General features: G+C 37.5%; 1 protein-coding gene across 2 annotated transcripts in view; it reads right to left on the bottom strand.

The window, feature by feature from the left end:
- Positions 1-17,970, bottom strand: part of LOC123673575 — a 493,067-nt gene that overhangs the window by 411,239 nt on the left and 63,858 nt on the right. The window contains exon 1 of one of the 2 annotated variants that reach the window (XM_045608160.1): positions 2,410-2,591. The exons of the other annotated variant lie outside the window; for it this stretch is intronic. The gene's annotated coding sequence lies outside the window, so the exon portion shown is untranslated. Of the gene's footprint in view, positions 1-2,409; positions 2,592-17,970 lie in introns of those variants that run through there. 2 annotated transcript variants of the gene reach the window in all.

Below are 17,970 nucleotides of genomic sequence, written 5' to 3'. Positions count from 1 at the left end.
AGATGTGACACATCTGGTACGACCGTATTGCCTTCGAACTTTCACAACCCCCCAGTAAATCTCTTCAAAATTTACAACTCCATGACTCCATATCTTCAACATCTCGAAGAATAACACATCATTTTTACATTATATGTAAATTCGTTCCCTGTAAATTCATTGAAACTGTCTTGCCCTCGACATTTGAAGAAACTAATAGGTCTCCAAGCATCCGGTTGACCATCTCAATTATTTACAGGGAACAATAACTGGATCCTATATCTATGTCTTACCAAAAAAAAATATAGAATTTAAACAGCTCCTTCTGGGTCTTGCAGTTTCTTAGTAGGTCAGTATACTTATACGAAACGAGAAATAAACGTAACAATGCAAATTCACCAGCAAATTCTTGAGGTTCCCTCATGACGCAGGAGGTTTTTGTTTCGACATTGTAGCCAACATGCAACCGTCCTCACCATACGGTCGCTAGGGTGAATCAATGAGCCTAGCTAGCTTGTTGGTTCGAGACAGCCAATATCGAAAAGAGCAGTCGCATTTTAGTGCGGCTGCATCCTAATCCCTCGGGTGTATAAGGAGACAACTCGTTGCTATTCCCGATGCAAGGACCCGACTACGAATGTCTGCATTAGATCTATCAAACATGTTATCGCTATGATTCCGCTAGAAACGGCTAGAAAACGAGCGAACGGAATTAGATTGGAAAACAATCGGGAGTAACAAAGTTATTGTAAATTCGTATTTATGGAAACGTACAATATTTTATCTACCATTCGGATGAAAAGTAATTGAAAGTAAAAGTGGGAAATATTATCCTTTGTGTACAACTATTGAAGAGAGTAGGAGTTGAATCCCCAGAAGACATTATGATTAATATTTTGTTGTTAGTTCAGTTTCACTGATTGCACCTTTCAGTATACACGTGTATATGTACCAGGTTTTTCACCATAATTTGACCACCCCCTTTAACTTTGTTACTAAAAGAGGTACAAAAAAATATTTTCTACAAAAGTTTCACGAAATTGACTATAGTGTTTCTCAAAATGATTTCAAGTATTATTCATTATAACTCTCTCCAATGGCACAAGTGGCACATAAATGGACGAGTGTCCTGTCTTAAGGTCAGTGCTTTCCTAATTTTAAATGGTCGGAATTTCCTTTATTGTACAGGGTGTTTTTTTAGAGCTATAGAACTTTAATTTGCGATAAAACAACGATGGATTATTCGATTGGCATGAATTTTATTTATCCGCAAGATAATCTTGTGACATTACATTTTAAATATAATGATTTCTGGTATATGATCGCCACCTCTGACTCGGATGTAGTCCAATCTGGACGTCCAATTTTCGATGACTTTTTCCAACATTTGTGGCCGTATATCGGCAATAACACGGCGAATGTTGTCTTCCAAATGGTCAAGGGTTTGTGGCTTATCCGCATAGACCAATGACTCTACATAGCCCACAGAAAGTAGTCTAGCGGTGTTAAATCACAAGATCTTGGAGGCCAATTCACAGGTCCAAAACGTGAAATTAAGCGGTCACCAAACGTGTCTTTCAATAAATCGATAGTGGCACGAGCTGTGTGACATGTTACGCCGTCTTGTTGGAACCACAGCTCCTGAACATCATGGTTGTTCAATTCAGTAATGAAAAAGTTAGTAATCATGGCTCTATACCGATCACCATTGACTGTAACGTTCTGGCCATCTTCGTTCTTGAAGAAGTACGGACCAATTATTCCACCAGCCCATAAAAAGCACCAAACAGTCAGTTTTTCTGGATATAACGGTGTTTCGACATACATTCGAGGATTAACTTCACTCCAAATGCGGCAGTTTTGTTTGTTGACGTAGCCATTCAACTAGAAGTGCGCTTCATCGATAATGGACGTAATACGCGAAACTTATTCCGCACAGAACAATTATTTTCGAAATCAAATTGCACTTTTTGCAAGCATTGTTCAGGCGTGAGTCTATTCATTGCCAAACCAAACTGAGAATAAATCACTTAACAGCTGTTGAATCGGTTGCCATCTTGAACAGTAATGCCAACTTAAAGTTATATACCTCGAAGAAAACACCCGTAAATAGAATATTCTTATCGATTGAGTCAATTCATTAAGAATTCTCCAGTTAGTTCACACTGTAGGTATGTATTCGTCTAGTTATTTTCCATTTCTGAAGTATGAGAGGATAATAATATATTGTATCAATTTCATTGAATTTCGATATGAATAAAATCGATTCAAATTGAATTTGGACACAAACGTGAACATAACGTTGCTAATTATCCGGTCTATAAAGTGATCGTGTTTGTAAATAATTCATTATGCATATAATGGACGGCATTGTTCCGTGTAGAATACGCCTAATAATCAATCAATAAATTGAATTGAATTGATTCCTACCTTGTTGCTTGAAGGTTACAGCAATGATCAGTATAACTACCAGGGATTGATATGGATAGCAGCCCCAGAAAATTTATGCAAATCCCAGTGGAGGCAATTAAAAGTCACATCACTGCTTGTTTTCAAAAGAAGGGTCTTTTAGTACGTGTATTAACAGGGTGTCCTAGAGAGTAGAGGATCTAGAGATCCATCAGGATCCCTAGATTGGTGGAAGTAAAAGTTTTGCCAATAACTTGTCAATATTTGACAGATACAAATGACACTCATATATATTGATGAAAATGAGATCGATCCTACTGAATTTTTGTGAAAAGAAGTCGGTGGCCCCCTTAGAACTAAACCTCTCTTTTTCTTGTGGATTGTGATTTTGATACTTCCAAATTAGCTCTTAGTTCTTCAAAAAATCAGGAAATTTTTTTGTGGATAAAAATTTCACGAACATCATATGCTTAGAAATCTGTGGTTAGATTCTGACAGCAGATTCAACTCAAATGAGATTTTATGTCGTGATGATCACATGATCTGGACCATAGAGATGGAGGGAAATTTTTACATTTCCCCCACATGGTTAGATTACGTTGTTGGATTGTGATATATATTCAAATCCACAATTTTACTATATCGTTATGAATGTATATTATATTGAACCAAATATATTTATTTGTTCGATTCTCGATTAAATATGCAAATTTTAATACACTGCGCAAAAAAATTAACGCATATTATGGAAATCTCAAATTTATTCTACAACTGAAGGTGTTCTCAATGATAATTATTTTATCAAAATTATGCATGCATATGCTATCCACTTTCAACGTTTTTCTTCGATACAGATGTGCGCGCATCGTTCATGAGTACCTTGAAGAGGTTGAAGCCTCTCGAATGGAATGGCCACCAAGAAGTCTAGATCTCAATCCGATTGGGCAGGTTTGGAAGGACCTCAATAGAAGGCTGAGAAGTTCAGAAAATCATCCAGCTACTCTTAATGACTTAGGAATCCAACTCAGAGAAATCTGGGAAGGATTAAATCAGAACATTTTAAGATCACTCATTTTGAGTATGAACCGTCGTTGCCGAGCTGTAATTAACGCAAGGGGTGGAAATACCAAGTATTAAATCACTTATCAGCATTCCAGTATTTTGAAAATTGTTTATTTCTCTTCTTTCACATAATATTCGGTGAAATCCTCAATTTTTCTTCCATTTAATGTGTCTTGTTTCGTTCAAAACCTTCCCGAGAGAACATAAAAAATAAGTTATAGAGTCAATGTATACCTGCTGAAATCCAATGTTTGGCAACCTTTGCTCTCCTAGTGTCATCGGCTGTTTCAAGTCGTTTGGCGCGCTTGAAGTTTGTTTTATGATTTTCTGATTTATTAAGGTATTTATTTCAATATATTTTGAGTTAATACGGAACATTGATTCACTATGGAACATAAGAAGTACGTTCTTTGTGGAGAAACTCGCGAATTGAGTAAAATATCATATCACTGATATGTTTTCATTTCCGCGCGCTTCATGTTGAATTTGATAGTTCATGTTGGGGACAAAATTTGCTTTCTGAAAATGACATATGCTCCCTCTATCTACAATTATAACTCTGAGCTCTGCACCAAAGGAAATGAATGCAAAATTGTCGAAATATGAATAATAAAAATTTCGAACTAGATGCAGATTTTCCATTTATCGTGTCAAGAGAATCACAGAAAATTCAAGTTTTGGTCTTGAATTTCGGATTCCAAAATTTTTATTCGGGTCATACAATAATTTTATAATAAAAAAATGGTTTTTCAAGACAGATGAATGAATAAGTGTATGAAAAAAAATTATCAATGTGAGGATTCAATTATAAAAGCTGTATCTTTTTATGTTTTTTAAGTTTAAGTAAATCCAACTCCTCATGACATAGGTTGGTATGAATTTTTTTAAACAGATCTCGACCTCTGGAATCACATCCTGGAAAATCCTGACATTTGTATTGTAATTGCCAATTGAAAAAATCCTGCATGTCAACCCATAACAACTGCTGTAAATGTTCGAAGAACCTTTTGAAAAAGTCGACATCCAATTGATATGGACCTACTCAGGAAACAATTGGATAAACACAAAGTTGAAGTACTTTGTTGCATTTGTATAGACAGAGTCTGTTAATTTGGCATCGGACTAGTCCTTTCAATTATTTGTCCCAGATTAGTTTCTAGTGAGTATCGAACTGGGAAAATGGGAAACTCAGGAAACTATGTTGTAGTTTCCAGGTATTCCAGTTAAATGTTTGGCTGATGAAATTCGACCGATTCAGGCTTTCCAGCTCACCACAAATGACCCAGATGGCATCCAGACATTAGAGGTGAATGAATTCAGCGACATTAATGTCTCATAGTCCTCAATTGATGAAAAAATAGAACTTCATGTAATCTGTTCTTTCCACAACGAAGAAAAATGTGGACATTATTAACGAGAGTTTATAATGTTGAAGTTTGATTCCACCTACATAATTTATTATTAGATGGCGTGAAAATACAAAAATGTACAGTAATATGAAGAAGGGGAACGACTTAATGTTAGTTTCACTTTTTACTTATAATCATCAATAGTAAAATTATATTCATCTGAAGTAGCGCTAATAAATTCAATACAAATCCTGATTTATTCATTCAATATTTCAAAAGAATTTTGTGCATAGTTAGAAAGCATGTTTCGATGAAATGTAAATATTTTGTGGTGCCATCGTTCTTGCTGTGAACATAGTAACATTTTTTGAAAGAAAAAACCAAGTCTTAGTAAAAGACTTATGATTTTAAGGCTATACGTTAGAAGTTTGCTGGCCTTTGGTTGAGCCAAATTTTGGGAGTTTGAGCCAAGTAAAAATATTTGAGATCAGATCGTTAAATAAGAATCAACAATGATGTCCTGGAAAGACACATTTACAAATCTTTCACAGAATACAAACGGTTTTACACTTGTACAAGCTTCTGAGAGGACTAGGAGTGTTGGAATAGAATACATTGGAATATAAACAATTATTCAAAGTTTCATTATTACAAATCGTTTAAGCGATCTACAATCAAACAATTTTTATGAATCCTAGTCTACACCTTATCCTTCATCACAATCGAAAAAATATACAGAGTTTTCAAAAGAAAGCGAAAGTTATATTCGAGATGTTCCGTATTGAAAAATATTTTTCGCCCATCATAATTTGGCATGAGGAAGGATAAGAAATATTATGAATCTATCTATGAAACTTCTTTGAAAAGATTTTCTTTTCAAATCTATCATTGTAACGTCAGATATTTTCACAGTTTGAATCTTCAAATGGATGGAAGTTTCAGTACGGAACATTTCAAATAACGGGTGTTTTTTTTTTCGAGGTATATAGCTTTAAGTTGGCATTACTGTTCAAGATGGCGACCGATTTAACAACTGTCAAGTGATTTATTCTCAGTTTTGTTTGGCAATGTTCTGTGCGAAATACGTATTGCGCACTACGTCCATTTCAGTTTGTTTAGCGATGAAGCGCACTTCTGGTTGAATGGCTACGTCAACAAACAAAACTGCCAAATTTGGAGTGAAGCTAATCCTCAAGTGTATGTCGAAACACCGTTACATCCAGACAAACTGACTGTTTGGTGCGCTTTATGGGCTGGTGGAATCATTGGTCCGTACTTCTTCAAAAACGATGATGGCCAGAACGCTACAGTCAATGGTGATTGGTTAGAGCCATGATTACTAACTTTTTCATTCCTGAATTGAACAACCATGATGTCCAGGAGCTGTGGTTCCAACAAGACGGCGCAAAATGTCACACAGCTCGTGCCGCAATCGATTTATTGAAAGACACGTTTGGTGACCGCCTACTTTCACGTTTTGGACCTGTGAATTGGCCTCCAACATCTTGTGATTTAACACCGCTAGACTACTTCCTGTGGGGCTATGTAATGTCATTGGTCTATGCGGATAAGCCACAAACCCTTGACCATTTGGAAGACAACATTCGCCGTGTTATTGCCGATATACGGCCACAAATGTTGGAAAAAGTCATCGAAAATTGGACGTCCAGATTGGACTACCGAGCCAGCAGTGGCGGTCATATGCCAGAAATCATATTTGAAATGTAATGCCACAAGATTATCTAGCGGATAAATAAAATTCATGTCAATCGAATAATCCATCGTTGTTTTATTGCAATTTAAAGTTCTATAACCCCAAAAAAAAACAACTTTTATAACTTTCGCATTCGGAAGGAACACTCATTTTGTTTAGTTCTTGTTGGCTATGAATTGTGCAAATGCGGTTGATCTAAATCTAGCTCACAAACAGGCAATTCGATTGCCTCTGTAAGATGCATATCGTTGTACTGTTTTAGATCGGTACAGCAATTAGTAACGATGTTCGGATAATTGAAACTATAAATGGCAAGTAGCTGGAACATACTGTATAATTGACCAAATGTAACAACACCAAAGAACAATACCTTCAATAGTATTTCATATTAACTGTTCACATCTCAATTACTCAAAATAGTGATGATTATTATCCAGGATAACGTTTTGTATTGTATGACAATAGAGAACAAATGAGAGTTTTCAAGGGCTTCTAGCATCAAAACTACCCTATAGAAAAACTTTTTGTTTGGAATGACTTGGACTATAATATGACATATCAAATATTCAGTCAATTCAGCAAGACCACTTTCCCTTATAAAGTGTGCGGTATTTTTCCATGTTCATTTGTCAACCAAGAACCCACTTTTTGCGTTTAGTTCCTTATATGGGGCTTGTTAACCCACCCCCTAGTGCTACTTTTCATTCATCCATTCATTATCCGTTATGTAGAACATGTTACTTTTTTCACTGCAATTGTAATTATGATCGAAACGTTTCATTTCCATATTCAAACCTATACGCAATGTTCCCAACCCCTAATGAATATCAAAAATTTTCCCTGTATTACAAGTATATGAATGAAATATAACAGCGAATGCATGTATGTAAATGACGAGTGTTTAATTCTCATTTACGGCAAGAAGAAATGCAAATTTTTCCATTTTGGCTCGTGTTGCGTGCCAATGTCCCAATCGTATTCTATTATTTTTTTTCTCCAGTTGTTAGCACTTTAATCCCAATTTATGGGCTTCGTGCGATGGCTTCTGTGTAACATTATGCTGTGTCATTGCAAGTCACAATAAAAATTTTAATGATATCGCCGTACATGGAATGAAGAGATAAAGAAACAAGAGTTTCATTTTGACATGATAGGTTTATCTCTGTTGCAAATGTAAAGGATAAGGGTACAACTTCCTTGGGGTGTGTGAGGGTTGAGGTCAGCACGCGAAGATGTTGCATATAATTACCGTAAATTCCAACCCTTCGACCTCCACATCTTTTCCGCAGTGCTGCATAAATCCATAACTAATTATTCGGGATTTGCCTCCCTTTCGAAGTCGTTAAAAATACATTTGAAAACTTTGTTACTGATCCTGAATGATAGTTTTGCTTTGTTGGAAGTTTCGAGAGATTGTGAAGTTGGATAGTTTGTTTTATTCCATTGCTATAGTTAGAGAATCTTGAAAGGAAACTCATTTACCAGTCTATGCTGGAGATACTATGGGTGATAAGAAAGTAACTCCCTTATATTCTTCAGCTAAAAATATACTAACTGACGAAGAAACTGCAACACCCAGAAGGAGCTGTTTAAATTTTATTTATTTTTTCTGTAAAACATAGATGTAGGATCCAGTTATTGTTCCCTGTAAATAATTGAGATGGTCAACAGGATAGTTGGAGACCTATTAGTTTCTTCAAGTGTCGAGGGCATGACAGTTTCAATGAATTTACAGGCAACGAATTGTTATTGTACATATAATGTAAAAAGGATGTGTAATTCTCCGAGGTGTCGAAGATATGTCATGGAGTTGTAAATCTTGAAGAGATTCACTGGGGGGTTGGGAAAGTTCGAAGACAATACGGTCGTACCAGATGTGTCACATCTGTGTATCAGGTTCTAGTCCTTCGAGAATATTCGATTTCCAGGAATCCGCGAAGAGCTTTGTGTGCGGTCCGGCAAAACTGTTATTGGACTAGGGGATGGTACTTTCCCTAAAGGTGTGGTCAAGCCGGATGGAGGGAAGGATATTCAGAGTGGACGGGGTAAGTTGCGGTCAGGGGACGAAGTAAGTTGGAGTCGAGAGAAAGTTCAAGTTAAGTCGAAGACGAGTAAAGTTAGACCGAGTTAGACCGAACTTAGTTCGGTCTAACTCGAAGTAAGAGTAAGTTCAGTCGGTTGAAACTTAAGACGTAAGACGAAAAGACGGTTCGCGGACTAGATTAAGACGAGTCGCGAACGAGTTAAAGACGACCGAAACTTGTAATAAGACGAAGACGTGACATATCGAAGACGTTTCGAGTAATTAAAACTAGAGTTGAAGATGAAATTCAGTACCGTAGTGAGAAACTTGCAAATTAAGACGTAATTAGGATCTTCTCAATACTGAGTTTGTACTGTATAATTGTGACTTTGTAAATAGATGTAAATAATTCAAAAGAGTTTAATTGTTACAAACCCGAACAAAGTCACGGAGAAAATGACGAAAGGCCAGGTAATCGAATCATACATCTAGACGATCGATTAACCAAGCCTACATAGATAGTGTAGCAAGGAGTGAATGAGATTTTTTCATGTAAACAATTTTTGTTACTTAAATATTGTAGTTGTTCTTTGCAAGTTTTTTAAATTTTAAAACAAACCAGCTGTTCGAGGAGATCCAAAGTCGATTTTTAGCTGTTGTTAAAATGCCAAGAGCACGTGCACGCTCAATTTATGGCCAGCTAAGTGAATTTGAAAGAGGTCGAATTATTGGTCTATGGAAGGCGGTGGTGTCATTTCGAGAAATCGCTAACCGTACGAACATAAATCCAAATACTGTTATGAGATGTTGTCGAGTGAGGTTTGGCAATGCCCAAAACCGAAGAAGAGTAGGCACCGGACGTTGGAGGCTTCAATGAAGTTCAAGATCGACGTTTAAGACTTATGGTCATTAGAGACCGATTTGCGATAACTTGATCTTTGGCTGATGGGTGGTTAGGAGAACAAGGCCATCCTGTAACTGTCCGAACGGTTTACCGCAGGATAAGGTCTTTTGGACTGCAGCATTATCGACCCCATTCTGTATTAACTCTGGCGGTTGAGCATCGTCGGCAACGATTACAGTGGTGCAGAGAACGTCAACATTGGAATGTGGAATGGCATCAGATCGTCTTTTCTGATAAATCTCGGTTCTCCTTGGGTGCACATGATGGCCAAAGAAGGGTTATACGACGTCAAGGTCATCCTTAGTCTTTATTCGAGGTAACATGATGCGCGGCGTTATCTTCAAGAAATAGGGGAGCCATATGTTCTCCCTCACCTCAACCGGCTCGAAAACCTAATATTTTAGCAAGATAATGCCTGAACTCATGTTGAAAGAGTTAGTTCAAATTTTTCCGAAGCGAGCCATGTAAATCTTTTGCCATGGCCGCCCAGATCTCCCGATCTTTCGCCCATAGAGCATGTTTGGGACATCATGGGTAGAAGGCTTGGAAAATTTACCCCAGCCCTCACGGACTTTGGCGGCTCTGAGACATGAAGTACATGTAGCTTGGGGTAGTATCCCTCAAGAAGAAATAGACCATCTTATTGCATCAATGCCGAGACGTGTTGGGGAGTGTATAGATAATCGCGGAGGACAAACACATTATTAACAAATTTATTGAAAAAAATTGTAAACCCTCCGTTTTTTCTCCATTTTTCAATCATTTTCTCCTTGCTATACTGTCTTTGTTCTACCAAAAAAATTTTAAAATATGAACAGCTCCTACTGGGTATTGCAGTTTCTTTGTCGGTTAGTATAAATATTACTTTCTGCATTCAAAAGACCAGATAATTGAAAATGAAAGAAAACATTGGAAAGGAATAATACATGTCGTAGTTTTCGCAATATACCAAGTATAATTAGGATAACTCGACTTTTTCGAAAGTTAGAGTCGTTTGAAATTTTTCCAAATTCTCTAAAACATTTTGTGATTCAAAAAAGAAAATCCTGAAGTGATTTTAAATATCACTTCCAACTCAAACAGATAAGCTGAGCATCGCCCTATTAGTTACAAGAGACTCTGTATATTTAGAGACAAGAAAGGAAATTTCTCATACCTAACTTCGACGTCATTAACGGCTCACTACAAAAAGAAATCAAATACTGTCCAGTCAATGATATACATACTCAACCTCCTACTGAATAGAAAATTACAACGTTTACCCATGAAGAGCTATGGGCAGTTGAAAGCCTGAAGGCATTCTACGAAAATATTTCCTAGAATTATACAAGGTAGATATATCTGCTGGTGACAGACTGAAAATTGGAATTCATTTCAATATTGTTTTCCCGTTACAGAATTGAATAGGAATGTAGATATGTCGATAGTTCTCATCATCTTTTGTTCCCGCTACATGGAGTTATATCGGAATTGATTTTCTGAAGAAGATTGTTTATACCTTGGATATTTATTTCATGATATGAAAAGCAGGAATAGAGATATGAAAATGAAAATCGGTGATATAATGTATTGATATTGCATTGATGAGTGAAAGTTTGATAATTTTTGGTCCCTATATTTGTTTTATTCGGCCAGATTATCTTTTGGACTATGTAAAGGGTGTTTTTTAAGAGCTATAAAACTTTAAATTGCAATAAAACAACGATGGATTATTCGATCGACATAAATTTTATTTATCCGCAAGGTAATCTTGTGGCATTACATTTTAAATATGATTTCTGGCATATGACAAATCCGGCTGGCTCGGATGTAGTCCAATCTGGACGTCCAATTTTCGATGACTTTTTCCAACATTTGTGGCCGTATATCGGCAATAACACAGCGAATGTTGTCTTCCAAATGGTCAAGGGTTTGTGGCTTATCCGCATAGACCAATGACTTTACGTAGCCCCACAGAAAGTGGTCTAGCGGTGTTAAATCACAAGATCTTGGAGGCCAATTCACAGGTCCAAAACGTGAAATTAGGCGGTCACTAAACGTGTCTTTCAATAAATCGATTGTGGCACGAGCTGTGTGACATGTTGCGCCGTCTTGTTGGAACCACAGCTCCTGGACATCATGGTCGTTCAATTCAGGAATGAAAAAGTTATTAATCATGGCTCTATACCGATCACCATTGACTGTAACGTTCTGGTCATCATCGTTTTTGAAGAAGTACGGACCAATGATTCCACGAGCCCATAAAGCGCACCAAACAGTCAGTTTTTCTGGATGTAAAGGTGTTTCGACATACACTTGATGATTAGCTTCACTCCAAATGCGGCAGTCTTGTTTGTTGACGAAGCCATTCAACCAGAAGTGCGCTTCATCGCTAAACAAAATAAAATGGACGTAGTGCGCGATACGTATTCCGCACAGAACCATTATTTTCGAAATAAAATTGCACTATTTGCAAGCGTTGTTCAGGTGTGAGTCTACTCATGATGAATTGCCAAACCAAACTTAGAATAAATCACTTGACAGCTGTTAAATCGGTTGCCATCTTGAACAGTAATGCTAACTTAAAGTTATATACCTCGAAAAAAAAACACCCGTTATTATATTATGTGCTTTGAAAGGGTTTGGCATTTGGTATACTGGCATCCTGGCATACTGAATGACTATCACTCTAGTAAAAAATTGGATCGATTCATGGATCGCTTCAGAAGATGATCAGTTTTTTCAACGTGGGATTCGTACGCTTTCCGAAAGATGGGAGAAAGTAATGACCAACGATGGATAATATTTTGAATCATAAATGCATAACAAATTTTCTTTCAATGAAGCCTCGAATTGCGGAAAAAACGGCAGAAGCAAAGTTGTACGCCTATATATGATCTTTTTTCACGAAAACAGTTGTTGAATATAACGCCAAAGTTATTGAAATAGAATCTGGACCACCCTGTACAAACAAGTATGTACTCACATTATATCTATTGAATATTCTTCATATTTTCGTTCTTGATCTTCGAGTCATTACTGATTTTCTTTTTTCCTTTCGAGGTAGATGAGTTTTCGAAAAAATGAATTGTCGATATAAATCAAATATTACTTCAGCCAAAGTGATTTTTGCATCCGAATACAATTGCTAATTATATCTTGGAGAAGTCAATCCTCAACAGAGTTCGACAATTTCATTCCTGATGAACGGAATAGTCGAGAGAACTCCTTAATTACATGTTATCTTAAACGGATCGTTTCAACCTACTCCAGACAATCCTCTCCGCGAATGATTTCTTTGATGAAAATTCCAAGTAGCCACTACTTTGAAGGCATAAGGGAATATGGGATCCTTAGAACAATCTCCCCAAAGTGCAATACTTAATCCGGAACAAACTTGATTCTTGATTGGTGGTTAAAGGCACTAAAGCTTCAAACTCCACTTTAAGTGGAATCCGCCGACATTTCTCAATGGGAAATCCCTGAAAGGACCGAACATTTAATGGCTGTCTGATGCCAGGACGTCGCTTCGAATTTGATTATGGCGAAATATGAAATTATTTTGGAATTAATCGTGAGGTTCACTTCATCCTTCTTGACTCGGATCTGTATCTCCTCGCAGGTAATTGCTCATAAAAGATTGCGTCCTTCTCGTGTTCGACTACTATCGAGGGTTTCATCCTGATCCTCCAGTTACAGAGAGCTGCACTCAGGTATTCACTTCGTTACGTTTTACATTCGGGTTGCTCCTTTGTATCTAGAGGAGATCCGGTGACTGTTTTTTTTTTCTTTTTTTTGGGAGAGATCAGCTATGAGTTTGAGATTACGTTGCTCTTTTCGTCTATCCATTTTCTTCATTTGGGATAATTACCATTACCATGCACTTTTTACTTGATTTTTAATTCATTTTTGCTTCGCTGGTTTCGTAATGTTGCAACATTTGTGTTGTTTGATTCCTACAAGGCCGTAGCCAGAGGGATCCGAAAAAGCCCCTCGGCTACACAAATATAGGATTTTAAATTCACCGAAATACTCTCAATTTATTCGAATTGAATGTTATATTTCATTTTACACTGTGTCCGTAATGTATGAAACAAATTCATTTTTAGCTAAACAGACCATTTTAAGAAATAATCCTGAAACACGTCGATTTCTCACTTTAAGTTACCGTATTTTAAAATAATAATCTAACATACAGGGTGAATTACTTTCGAGTAATGACGTCACCGTCATTTTTTTTTAAATGGAACACCCCCATTTTGTTTCAATTACTCTAGCTGAGCTGATTCCAAAAATTTATCACTTGTTGATTCCAATTGGTACAGGGTGGAGGCTGATTGGGAAAGAGTTCTCTTCACAGGTGAATCTAGATTCTGCCTCTACCATTGTGATCACAAGAATTGCAGAAAGGTTTGGAGTTTCCCATACAAGTGTGTCCAGAATGTTGCAACGGTTCAGGGAGATAGGTATGAATGTCTGAAGACCAGGACAGGGTAAATCACGGGTAACAACTGCCATTCAAGAACGTTACTTGAGAATTTTTCTTCGTTGAGACAACGGTTTGCAACCGCTCGCCTCCTTCAAAATCAGCTTGTGCAAACTCATGGGGTGCAAATTAGCACTCAGACAATAAGAAATCGCCTCAGAGAATATGATTTAAGGCCTCGTGTCGCGGCAAGAGGCCCAGCTCTTACCCCAGCCCATCGAAGGGCGCGTTTGGATTTTACGAGAGAGCAGATCCATTGGGAAGAGGCTGATTGCCTCTACCATTGTGATCGACGTTCCCTTGTATACAGACGTCCACATGAAAGATATGCTCAGTGCAATTTCCTGAATACTACTGGTTTCGGGGGAGGATCGATTATGGTATGGGGTGGAATATCTTTGACTGCTCGCACAGACCTAGTGGTCGTTGATAATGGAGCTATGAATGCTGATAGGTATATAAGGGACATTCTTGAAGAGCATGTAGTGCCATTTGCCCCATATATTGGTGAAAATTTCATTTTTATGGACGATAATGCCAGACCCCATCGTGCGCGCATCGTTCAGGAGTACTTTGAAGAGGTTGAAGTCTCTCGAATGGAATGGCCAGCAAGAAGTCCAGATCTTAATCCGATTGAGCAGGTTTGGGACAACCTCAATAGAAGGCCGAGAAGTTTAGAAAATCATCCAGCTACTCTTAATGACTTAGGAATCCAACTCAGAGAAATCTGGGAAGGATTAGATCAGAACATTTTAAGATCACTCATTTTGAGTATGAACCGTCGCGTCGTTGTCGAGCGGTAATTAACGCAAGGGGTTGAAATACCAAGTATTAAATCACTTATCAGCATTCCAGTATTTTGAAAGTTGTTTATTTATCTTCTTTCACATAAGATTCGGTGAAATCCTGAATTTTTCTTCCATTTAATGTGTCTTGTTTCGTTCAAAACCTTCCCGAGAGAACATAAAATATAAGTTATAAAGTCAATGTAGAGTTAACTTTCATTAAAATTGAGATTTTCAGAATGTGCGTTAAGTTTTTTGCGCAGTGTATTTGAGTAACCTTTCTTCCTTAGTATGGTTACCGCATGGCATGATTTGAAAATCGTCAGTTACAATCATTAAGGGAAAAACGAAGACGTAAATGAAAAGGAACCATAATTGTTTGGAGTTCTAAGAAGAACTTAGAATGAGTGAAAATAGGAGTCAATCTTAAAATACAATCAATCTCTCCTGAAAAAAGAATTCGCAAAAACAAATCACTGTTGAAAATCGAAAAAGTGTCTTCAAATGCCTGCAAAAGACAAATTCAAGGACAAATCTGATGCCTGATGAATTTCATTCAAAAAAAGGCGAATGCCCTGATTTTCCAACCTATATTATTTGTACCTTCAGTTTGTAGAAACAAGTTTTTGTTTTCTGAATTTCAATATTAACTACTTCATATCTTCTCAATAGATACGATCAAAATAATAGCTATTCTATCGGGTTATTATGCCAATAAGGAACGTCTAGAACCTTACCACAACCACGAAATACCAGACCAATTCAGCTAGGACATTGGCCCACTAATATCAAATCCCGAAATGTGCAGATTATAGCTACCTCAGATTCGATAAATATAGATGAGAAATATTGGATTATACGATAGGATTTCGGGCCGTTCTTGTTCCATCCGACGACGACGGCCATAGAACCGAGTATTTCATCGATTCAACTCTTCCCCCTGTAAACCTTGTTCTTTTCCATTAACCCAAGTGAACGCTCCAAGTGGTTGATTCGCAATTTCCGTGATTACCTAGAATCTGGAATTCGATTATTCTTTCTCATTTCGGACGCCCTAATAATTCATCTTGAACACAGCCATGTTTGATTTCGATCCGGTAACAATGTTATTTGATTTAAGATATTCATTATTCTATTACTCGGGTATCCGAAGTCCCTATGTTCATCTTTGTGCTTTGCAGATTGAATAAGGGAATCCACGAAATACCGATGATAATTGCAACGTTTCACTTCCGCGGTAATGGCCTCAGCGCAAATTGAAATCTGCAGCTTCTTGAATTCCAATAGATAGAAGTCGGTATTTCGTGAGAATTTGTATGAAACCTTGCAGGAATCTCGGAATCGATTCCAAGACTGTCCTCTTTTCGGATTAATCCACACTCACAGTCTGCTCTTTCTATGCGCTCTTCGTCGATACGATCGCTCTATGATTTCGTCACAATGTCTGTATTTTTCAGCCGGAACTGGTCTCAAACAATAAGGTTTCGACTCACTGATGACGAATACGTCCTCAAATTCAATTATACGCGATAACGGAACGAAAAGAACTTTTATATTAAGCTTTACTCTTAAGGCTCATTTTCACGGTGGAGGTGAACAAAAATGTGAAAAGTAGGCTTTTATTCCGAACAACCTGTGGAGTAAATAGTTGACAGCCGTTCAATGCATGTTCAATTCTAACATACTCTTTCGGTATAACTCCATGAAGCAAAACAGGTATAGAAAATCTGCAACGCAAAATGAGAACCTTGATGACAAAAGCACACAAGCACCATCCGAAAAGTAGCATTGAGAGGACGACACTGCCGAGGAATAAAGGAGGCAGAGGTCTGCTAGACATCATAGAACTTGCCCATGGTCAAATTGAATGCCTACGAACATACTTCAAAGACAAATCAGGCACGTCAGAGATCTACAAAGTACTGTGTGGAGCAGAGGAATTAACACCTTTACAACTGCACAAGGAGCAATTGTCATACAACCACCAGACAATCCAAGAAAAACTGCAAAGATGGAGAGAAAAGCCCCTACATGGACGACATTTCAACAAGGTGAACCAGGATCATGTCGACATTGAAGCGTCGAACTATTGGCTCACTTCTGGTGCGATGTATCCAGAAACGGAAGGATTTCTTTTAGCCATCCAAGATCAGGTGATCTCGACAAGAAATTACTGCAAGCATATCATAAAGGATCGAACTATTACTGACGATCGATGCCGTTATGAGTGTCCAACGAATGAGACAATCCAACATATCACGGGAGGATGTCAAATGTTTGCAGGAAATGAATATGAAGAGAGCGCGATGCAGTAGGAAAGATACTACACCAAGAAATAGTAACCAAATTAACACTTATTCATTTTGAAAAAGTGCCATATTACAAGTACCGACCGGAAACCATCCTGGAAAACGAACGATATAAACTGTACTGGGATCGTACAGTTTTGACTGATAAAACAGTCCCACACAACAGGCCAGATATACTGCTTGTTGATGAACATCAAAAGGCAGCAATACTCATCGACGTAGCAATACCTAATAACAACAACATGCGTCAAAAAGAGGTCGAAAAAATTTCAAAATATAGGGACCTCGAATTTCAGATAAAGCGCCAGTGGGGAATAATATCAACGAGAACTATTCCAATTATCATCTCAACAATAGGAATAGTACCCAAAAATCTCAAGAGAAATATCAATCAACTAGGACTTAGTGAGTATATATGTAATATAATGCAAAAAGCTGTTCTTTTAGGTACTGCAAGGATGGTGAGAAAATTCCTAGGAAGCGAAGTACAGGTCCAAGGATCGCGTGTAAGAGGACCAGAAGTCCGACGAGAACCAGGGGGACCACAAGGACCGGACACGACCGAGCTCTACCCTTCTGATATTTTAAATATCTGGGATTGAGTGAATGTTCCTCTTAGCAAGGAGTGAGAAGCCGACGTCAAGGAGAAATCCTACGCGTATAGGCAAAAGTCGGGATGATCCATGACTATGTCTATAATACACTACAAATTCCAATAATAAGTCTCAGCTCGATTGAAAAAAATCAAAGTCTATCTATCTCGATTTATTACTGAGAATGTTTCGAGTTTGTTATTTTTTTATCGAATTACAGATTATAGATATTCAAGATTTGAGGATTTTCCAGCAATGCCATACATGCAATAGATGCTGCCATCCAAGATCATCGAATTACTTGCATTTGTGATATTACCCAGTTAGGTCCTAGAACTGGATATTCGTATATTGGAAAGTACATTCAATACAACGATA

Source organism: Harmonia axyridis, chromosome 2 (assembly GCF_914767665.1).
Source record: "Harmonia axyridis chromosome 2, icHarAxyr1.1, whole genome shotgun sequence".
In the NCBI taxonomy this organism is placed as follows: domain Eukaryota; kingdom Metazoa; phylum Arthropoda; class Insecta; order Coleoptera; family Coccinellidae; genus Harmonia; species Harmonia axyridis.
This window is presented reverse-complemented; position numbering and strand designations above follow the sequence as displayed.